Raw genomic sequence first — 9,353 nt, 5'->3', positions numbered from 1 at the left:
TCGGCATAAGAACTTTTAAAGCTTCTTTGTGTGACTCAAATGTACATGTCAATATTGAGAGCCATAAGTTAAGATTGAAGCCTTTGTACAATAGGGATATTAGCTCAAATCTGACTATATTATTTATTAACTGTGATAACTCAGAAAACCTATGTAGGCTCCTGTGTTGTCAGTTTCCATGTCTATAATTACATGGCCATCTGGTTTATATTTTACAGAGCATGGAAAGCAGAGACTCTGGTGTCTCATACAACTTAAGGATGTACTATTAGAGTCTGTTCTCAAATTCTTTTCCTCGTTGGTGTTTAACTAACACTTAGGACACCCATCCTTTACCGGCTTCTCACTGGATCATCTGTTTGAAGTCCATGGATGTCACTCCGAGGTTAGTGTCTATAGAAGATGTATCACCCTTTCAGGCTTTGTGTCTGCTGAACCTTGAGTTTGGTGTCAGAACCTCCACCACCTGACAGACCTGTTCTCGAAAAACTGGGAAATCAGGAAAGCAAGTCAAGTTCATCTTTTGGGTCAGTTCTTGTCAATTGGAAGTGATCACCCAGAACATAACCATGTGAAATATGAATTCAGTTAGAACTTTGCAGAGAGGTATGATATATATATGGAAGACTGAGGAGAGAGATAGTAGGTGGTGGTGTCCAAGACTGTTGCAGACCTATCAGGGTTCGAACCATTGTCCTTTTTCTTCTCTACCAACCATAAGTACTAAATAATTCTGTAAAGTATTGACCTGGGCAGGCTGGATGTGTTGCTAAGTGGTAGTGTACTTGCCTATTACACATGATGCCAGTCCTAAGTACCACTCAAAGAACACTGACTTCTGGAGGACTGAGCATTCCTGAGTTTAGGAAGTAGTTCTAAAACGCTCACCTACCCAATCCCAGCAACTCACAGGAAGCCTTTCAGATCTGTTACAAAGTTGAAGGGATGACAGCTGTCTCATTTCTAGGTATTGAAAACAGCTGGCTTAAAGTAGAGGGAACCCTGCCCTAGTGTTGCTCAGCGTAGAGCCAGCAGCATTGCATACACTTTGGGAGGGGCCTTCATGCAATATGAGCCTATTTGCCTGTTAACCCTTAAAAGAGCCAGTCAGTGCTCTTTTGAAGTTGAAAAGAATAAGCATCATTAGTGGTCTTCCTTTCTGACGGAAGCTCAAGTCTCTCCGTTTCCCGTCCCCCCCCCTCTCCTTTTTTCCTCCCCCTTCCTCTTCTCCGTCTTCCTCCCTCTTTGCTTTCCTCCTCTCCTCCCCCTCTCCCCTGTACTTTCCCAGTTTCGTTCATGTTCTTTTAATTTTGACAGGAGTTAGGATAGTGGCTGCAGATGCAGGCTACATGAAATCTAGCCCTGCTCCATTACTCATAAACACTGAGAACTTTGGCAGAAATTTCCTTTGTGTCTTAGTTTCTTTGTATTGGTGCGACCAATCCATCATAAATTTTGTGATGTGAGTTACTCTATGCAGGTGTTAGGAATGTTTATGGTATTCGAGAGTTTTCTGTGATCAGGGATGGAATGGATGTTTAAGATGCGACAGGAGACTGAGGCAGGCTCTTCTTTGACCACCTTCAGAGATGTGACAGTGATTCCATTTCTCTTTGAGACATGAATTCATCCATCTACTGCTGCCTCAGCCCTTGCTATTTGTCTGGCACAGACACTTAGGGACAATGGATAACATTTGAAATATGAATTCCAGAGAATCACCGTTTATTGTAGTTTTCTGTTCCATTTGCCTATGTATGTGGAGTGGCTACTTCTTAACTGACACAAAAGTGGATAAACAGGAATTTACTTTCTAGAAAAAAACCAAAGTAGTCTGGAGTGCTGCACAGACAACATGGGATCCTTCCCAGGAACCACAGAACAGCAGAGGGATCTCTAAGGTCTATGCCAGGCAACAGCCACTTACCAGAATGTCCTCTAAGGATCTGTGATGTTTTCTGAGGCTTTTCTGTGAGCTCCTTGTTTTTTTCCCCTCAAAGCTTTATGTGTATTGCCTTGTTTAATTTGCACAATATCCTAAGGTATGCATGTTTTAACCTGTTTTATTTATAAGGGAGGAAACAGACATGATAAGGTGAGTGACTTTTCTTTAGTCACAGAGCTGTAATAGCAGGGCTGAAATTCAGACGCACGGGCCAGGCTTCAAACTCTGTAACCTTAATGGCCGTAGTGTCTGCCTTCTGATAGGTGAGAAGATGGGACCCAGAGGACACAGATCCTGGAGAGCATCAAAAGGGAAGCCAGGTATAAAATAGCATTAGGAGAAGATAGACTTATATGGTAAACAGATCTCTGACAGATTCAGGCCTGAAGAACTCTAGGCCAGGAATAATCCAAAGCTTGGAGGTTGGAATGAGGGTTCCAGGCCATGGCATGCCAATGAGCTTGGTCCCCTATGCTGACCAAAGTGTCGTTCAGAATGCCATCCCCACATCTAATTGTGAGACACCTAGCTCTCAAGACAGCAGAGATGGACTTAGTGTTCGGACGTGGCAGAGAGGCATGCTGGGACGCGCACATCCTTGGCAAAGGTGTAATGACCACCAGAAGTGAATTGAGAGTCCGTTTTGTTACAAAGACTTCTGAAACCGGGACAATGGGATGTAAATCCAGCACTTTAACGTGGCACCTGTCACCACAACTTAGTTACTTGCTGGAGTTCTTTCTGCCAGGCACCACGTAATAGAGCATGCAAGTAGGAAAGAAATAAAGCACAACAGGTTAGCAGCATTGTCTTGCTAGCTTCAAATTAAGTTTAGAACCAGGCAGAAAAAGTTCACCCCTTGACGCTGGTCAGCTTTGCCAAGGCATACTTTTTTAAATTTTTTTATTTTTTACATATTCGGTTAAAAATAAAAACTATATAAGCTGCATTTAAAGCGAAAAGTCTCTTGGGGGCCTAGCCACCACGACCTTTGTACTGACTGGAGGTGTCACAGCCTTGTAGCATTTGCCAAATAAAAGAGGCTCAAGAAAGGAGGGAGGCAGGATGTAGAACATTTCTAGGCATTCTCCATCATGAAAGCATGTCAGAAATCTCTTTTGTAATCTCTTGTCAGTGTGGGTAATAGAGTACATAGAGTGCCTTAGGACTAAAATCTTACCCCAAGACACTCCAGCTTGACCTTCCCTAAGAGTGAGAGAAGGCCTTAGCAGAGGATCAGAGACTCAGATTGTCTTGGCAAGCCTAGTTATGGCTGAATTAACCAGATTTCTTGGCTTTGAAGCTAAGTTTGCCATAATTCAATCTTCCATATTGCCAATTGGGAAATAATTTTGGCCAGCCTTCCTTCATCTTCAAATGCAGCTTGATGTCTAGAATATGCAGAGAGAGAGGAGAGAGAGAGAGAGAGAGAGAGAGAGAGAGAGAGAGAGAGAGAGAGAGAGAGAGAGAGAGAACATGGGCCTTGGTGTAGGGCCTTATTTCCACAAGCCAATCCCTACAAGGAAAAGGTAAGTCACAAAGACTAGGGAAGACACTTGGTCATTCTAGAGTGTCAGCCTAGGACCCCTCATCCTGTTAATGGCTAATTAGGCCAGCATGCATATTTAACTTATGAACAGTATTTCGTAGAGACAGGGCTGTTGTCAAGGGCACAGCCTACCTTCTTAGATAAACTAAGCTTTTCTTTACTAGTCTGCTGCATGTTGGCTCTCAGTTCCTAGAGTCATCCCAAATGTGTTACAAAGGACTGCATGCTCTGTATTCTGACTCCATTACTCCTGTGACTTTGAAAGGAAAGAGAACAAAATGTCTACTATAAACTGGAGTGAGCTTTTTTTGGCTTACATTTCCATGTAGGCTTTTAAGCTGTCAGTGCAACCCTGAGCCTTATACCACTTTTAAGTACTCATTGCTCTTCAGGAAGTGGAAATCTAGACTACTTGAAGGTAGGGGAGCTGGAGTCTTGGAAAGAGATAGTTCCTAGAAGGACCAGAGACCACAGTTCCAAACCCATGAGCTGTGCTAACACTCTGTTATCCAGATAAACACATAGAAGACTGGTAGGGTTGGACTCCCTTTTTAGTGATACTCACAACACAATCCGAGTACTTGTGAACCATACTATTGGGGCAGCCCCAGAGCCTCCTGGTCTTTGAGTCTAGAATGGGGCCTAAGAGTGTACAACTCTAAGGAGTTTCTAGAGCTGCTGCTGCTGCTGCTGGTGTCCGAAGATCAGTCTGGGACTCACTGTACTAGTGCAGTGGGAGAAGAATAGGGACACTGATCACCAAGTGAACACATTTAGTAGGTTTTAGGGAAGGGTTCTGCTGTTTTAAAAAATGTGCACTGAATTTCAGTTCAGAGACTGTTTCTTAAATGTTGGGCCTTGGTTGAAGTGATACAACTTTACTAAATAAATTGAATGTATAGTATGGTACTTGATAAAGACTTTTTACAAATTGTGAGCATGTAAGCAAAACAAAACTATCTCCCCTTAGTCCATACATTATGACCGGAGCAGCTTCTTGTTTCTAAGGAATGGTTTGAAAGGATACACAGCAGTGAAGTAGAGCCCAGCAGAAGCAGATCCCCACAGCCTTGTGCACTGAGGACACCTCAAGCTGTTCCAACTCACTCCTTGGCTATTTACATGCTTCAGACACATCCTGTCATTAACTCTAACAGTTGGTATGAGATTGTTTTCAGGATAAAGAAAACATCTTTTTTTTTTCCTGAAGGAAACTACTTTCTTCATATTTCATGATTAAAAGCAAATAGCAGCTCGTACATAAAATAAATGTAAAGGTGGCTTTGTGTGCGTGTTTGGTTTGATTTGTTAATTGTAAGACTAGCTTTTACAGTTTGATGCTACTGTCATTACCAAGCATGCAGACGCCATGCAAATGCCAGGTTAGGAGCTTCTGAGGTTGTGGCTTACCAAGTTATAAAAGGAACTGAGGGAAAGGCTTGTGGAGAGTCTATGTCATGCCACATAAATAGATTTTTGTTAATGAATGATAGAATGTGTAAAATGCTGCAGTATTTTTGTCATTAATGTGATATTTATTCTTTAAATAATATATTATCATGAATCATGTGTTAAAAAGCAAGGCACTTGCATTTTTTTTCCTAGAAAGAATACTTGCTAAAATTAAAAGAATAGATGATGCTAAGACTGGTGCTAGAGATGCAATTAGAGTGTTCACTAGCTGGACTGTGTAGGCTCTGGGTGCTTTACACTAACCTTTCAGGCTCTCACATGGAACCTTTGGCTCTCACATGGAAGCTCAACCAAAGAAAGGTCAATGTAACTAAAAGAGAGCCGGTCACAGTTACTCTTCAACCTTCCAAACTAAAGGACTGACCTTTAAGGCAAGAGCTAACACAGCTCAAAGAATGGCCCATGTCCCATCAAATACTAATATTTCTAGTCAGCATGTTAAAGTTAACCATATCCATGATAGTCTTTCCAGACTAAATATCCATGTATGTATGTATGTATGTATGTATGTATGTATGTATGTATGCGGTTTTCTTTTAAATCTCAGTTAACTGTGTTAGCAATAGCTTACGAAAATATGGCCATTTCATTTTGGCTGACTTATAGAACACTCTTGCTACTAGAATAGGAGAAACTAGTAATAACGTTGCCAGGAATGCTAGCCGACCCGAGGTAAGGCCTGAAGTCTCTTGTTGCAGTTCAAAGGTGTCTGCTCTCTTTTCTAGAGTGTGCTAATCCCTTCAATGAATACGAGAAAACTTCACCCTTTCATTCCAAGACCTACTTCAAATTTTCATTAGCAGCTGGGATATTATTGATAAAATCAATGCAGATGATAAAACAACTTCATAGACACATCGAATGACCACAGAGGCTCATTAATGTGATGAAAGCAACAGAGCAAACCATGCAACTCATTCCCAAGCTCCTCAGTGATTAAGCAGGTTTAATCCAGTGGAAACTGGTTACTCTCGTTAAACTCCAACTTGAGTAATTTAGCAATACTTCCACTTTTGTTGTTGTTCTCTGACATCTCTCTCTCTGTCTCTCTTTCTCTCTCTCTCCCTCCCTCTCTCTCTCTCTCTCTCTCTCTCTCTCTCTCTCTCTCTCTCTCTCTCTCTCTCTGTCTCTCTCTCTTATTCCCAAGCTCCTCAATGATTAAGCAGGTTTAATCCAGTGGAAACTGATTACTCTTGTTAAACTCCAACTTGAGTAATTTAGCAATACTTCCATTTTGTTGTTCCTCTGACCTGATTCTCTCTCTGTCTCTCTCCCTCTCTTTCCCCCTCTCTACAGCTAAGGCGACATTTTATGTTGGCTAAGTAAGCTATAGCTTTTGATCTGACGTTTGTTACTAATGGAAACTTCATCCTATTTCCCATGCTAGTCAGCATGTTAAAGTTAACCATATCCATGATAGTCTTTCCAGGCTAAATATCCATGTATGTATGTATGTATGTATGTATGTATGTATGTATGTATGCGGTTTTATGTCACAAATTTAATGTCACAAATGTGGATGTCGTATTTAATTCCCACCTCTTGTTACTCAGTCCTCCCCAAAATATTTTAGTCTTTGTTAACTATAAAAATTGAATAAGCCTGAAGTATTGCAAAGTTCTAATTTCATGACTGGGCTGTCATGGCTGTGTGTCTGGGAGTGAGGGGCTGCTCTCAGAGGTCAGAGAACTCTGCAAATGCATCGAGCAGATTAGAGTCATTCATGTCATTTGATTTGCTTTTGCATATACACAACACAAGTCAGTGTTTGTTATGACTTTCCTGATCCTTATTTATAAGACAATATCCGAGGAAACCATGTGTGTATGTTTGAAATAGAAATGATACATTGCACAGATATAGTTCACCACTTTCTAGGATGGGCTGTCAGTGCTCAAACAGGGAGCCTTAGGAGTCAGAACAGATGCTTTCTTCCTTAATGGCCCTTTCTATAATTTAAAATCCTTCCATTTATTTCCCTAAGATTTAGTGATAACTTTAAACACTTTAACTAAATTACCCAGCGGCTTGGCAGCCGTCACGGAGGCAAATCTTTTTAGAGATTGTAGCAATCTGTTAGATCATGGATACTATGATATAAAATCTGCATGCTCCACATACAAAAATTAAATCAGTGCAATGGATACAAGCACATGCTGCAAATGGCACCACTTCCAAACCAAGGGGACACGACCTGTCTCCAAATATTGAATTTCTGCAGGGTTTTCAGTCAGTGACTTTCTAAATTTGAACCAATTTATTCTCATTATCCCTAAGTAAACCTACTTTGATTTTTAAAAAAAAAAAAAAAAAGCTATTTTATAATCAAATAGAGCCTGTCAGCCCTGGTTCATGGATCCTGATGTTGCTAGGATGCATGATTTGGTATTTGACGAAAGTATATCACTTCAAAGGGGAAAACTTTCAAGTGTCCTAGAAAACGACACTCCTGTCTTCTACCACAGAAGACAGGCCCAATCCTGGAGCTTCTCTGAAGCTTACAGACTGCAGGATTGGCCTCCCCAGGCTTTGAAATAAGCTTCCTGTGTGGAGGACTGTTCAATTGCTACCACTAGTCAAGATGGTCTTAAAGCAAGGAACACATGTATTTATAATGAAACACATTTTCATATTTTACAGTGAAGAGAAAAAACCCAGAACCCCCAGACTTTATGTACTTTGAAAATATATTTAAAAACATTAAAAATTCTATATTTAAAACATATATTATATGTTAATTGGTACACTTAAATAGAACCTGTATTTACAATAGGCTTCTGATGTGGTTAAGTTTTAATGCCAATTTTTTCAATAACATAATTATATAAATATACTAAAATACAATAAATATTTTTTCTTGTTTTACATGGTGAATAATATCTTTACCATAGAGAGAACAAGGCCACAGACATTTACTTACAGTTTCAATGGGAATCACTATAAAAAAGCAACAGGCCTGCTGCCATGCATAAAACATTTCTGCCAACAAGAGACCACAGCAAGACTTTAAAACCAAAACAGAACAGAACAGAACAGAACAGAACCAGAACGAACAGAAACGAAGAAGAGATTTTAACAAATAAATCTCAGGTCAACATAAACCACCAACATGTAGCTATGATGTATCTTAGTGGGTAAGAGAGCCAGCCACTGACCACACAATTGCTGATGTCTCCTGTGAAGCCGATTAACAGACCTGGCCCTTGCAGTACTGTAAGATTGTGATGGGGATCCTTTTGTTTGTTTGACTAATGTCTCTCAGAATGAAGCTGCAAAAAGTTAACATAGAGCAGATATTCCAAGCATTCCTGAATAGGTTAAAAAACGATGACAAAGGTTAATTTGGTAAACGGCACAAAACAATCTATGCTACATGAAGTCTTTCAAAAACAGCATATTCAGTGGTATTCCAAAAGACAGGCTAACTCGAAAGGAACGAATGAACAAAAAAGAAACTATTTGCTGATGGTATCTTCACTCCCTGAGTCACAGCGGACGTCCACTTCTGTTTCCTTTCCACTCCTAAGATGAAGCGATTGTTTGCCTCTTTTTTTTTTTTTTTCTGATGCTCAGGAACCCAGGAGAGTAACCACTAACACATTCACGCTTGAAAAAAACCTGACTAGGGAAATGGGCTTAACACTAGTTCTCATTGGGTCCATTCATTCAGGCTTCCAACTTGACTTCTAACCCCAAAGGGTAAAGTACAGACGGGACTCTTGTAATAAATTGGCAGGAGCCGTCTGTGCTCTTCACTGAAGCAATATTTCCTCCTGTGTTCTTGTCTCTTTCACAGTGAAAGCACCTTGCTATGTCTTGTTTTTCTAGCCCTTTCAGACATTGCTCATTCTGCCTGAGTTTTGATGCTTTTTCTGGTTTTGTTTGTTTGTTTGTTTGTTTTCTTTTTTTCCTTTTACCAAAATGTCTCAAAAATAAAAAAATAAAAAACCTAGGCTTCCTGAAGTCTAAGCTCAAAGCAAATCAATTCTCTTCACAGCAAACATTTCCCATCATGCTGCATTAATATCATTATTGCTGTGCCATATTTGGATCCAAAGTTGCTCCAGGTTAATCCAACTTTATACACAATTATTTAGAAATGGGATGGAGGCTATAAATGGATTTGAGTGTGGTTCTCCAATCGAGAACCTCTTGAGCACTGTTAGGTAATGTAGGCACTTAAAGCAGAAGGCCTAAGCAACTTGACACATCATTCCAGAGCCTGCTCTGAAGGGTGCTTCCGAGCCTTCCTTTAGGAATGTCTCAAGTACCATTCCCCACCTCCATCCTAGACCTTAGGATGGCCACTCAGAAATTCCTCCTGCACTGCCAGGAAATAGTATGTCAGCTCCACTTAGCCTCCGCAGGGCCATTCAGTCCTATTTC

The 9,353-nt window shown here is 40.5% G+C and overlaps 1 protein-coding gene across 12 annotated transcripts in view; it reads right to left on the bottom strand.

Moving 5' to 3' along the window:
* Window positions 1-7,643: 7,643 nt before the first annotated feature.
* Window positions 7,644-9,353, bottom strand: part of Bdnf (brain derived neurotrophic factor) — a 52,344-nt gene continuing 50,634 nt past the window's right edge. For all 12 annotated transcript variants that reach the window (NM_007540.4, NM_001048139.1, NM_001285416.1 and 9 more), the window contains one exon: window positions 7,644-9,353. This exon is cut by the window's right edge. The gene's annotated coding sequence lies outside the window, so the exon portion shown is untranslated.

This window comes from Mus musculus, chromosome 2, assembly GCF_000001635.26.
Source record: "Mus musculus strain C57BL/6J chromosome 2, GRCm38.p6 C57BL/6J".
Classification (NCBI taxonomy): domain Eukaryota; kingdom Metazoa; phylum Chordata; class Mammalia; order Rodentia; family Muridae; genus Mus; species Mus musculus.
Note: the sequence above shows the minus strand (reverse complement) of the source record. Positions and strands in the feature narration are given on the sequence as shown.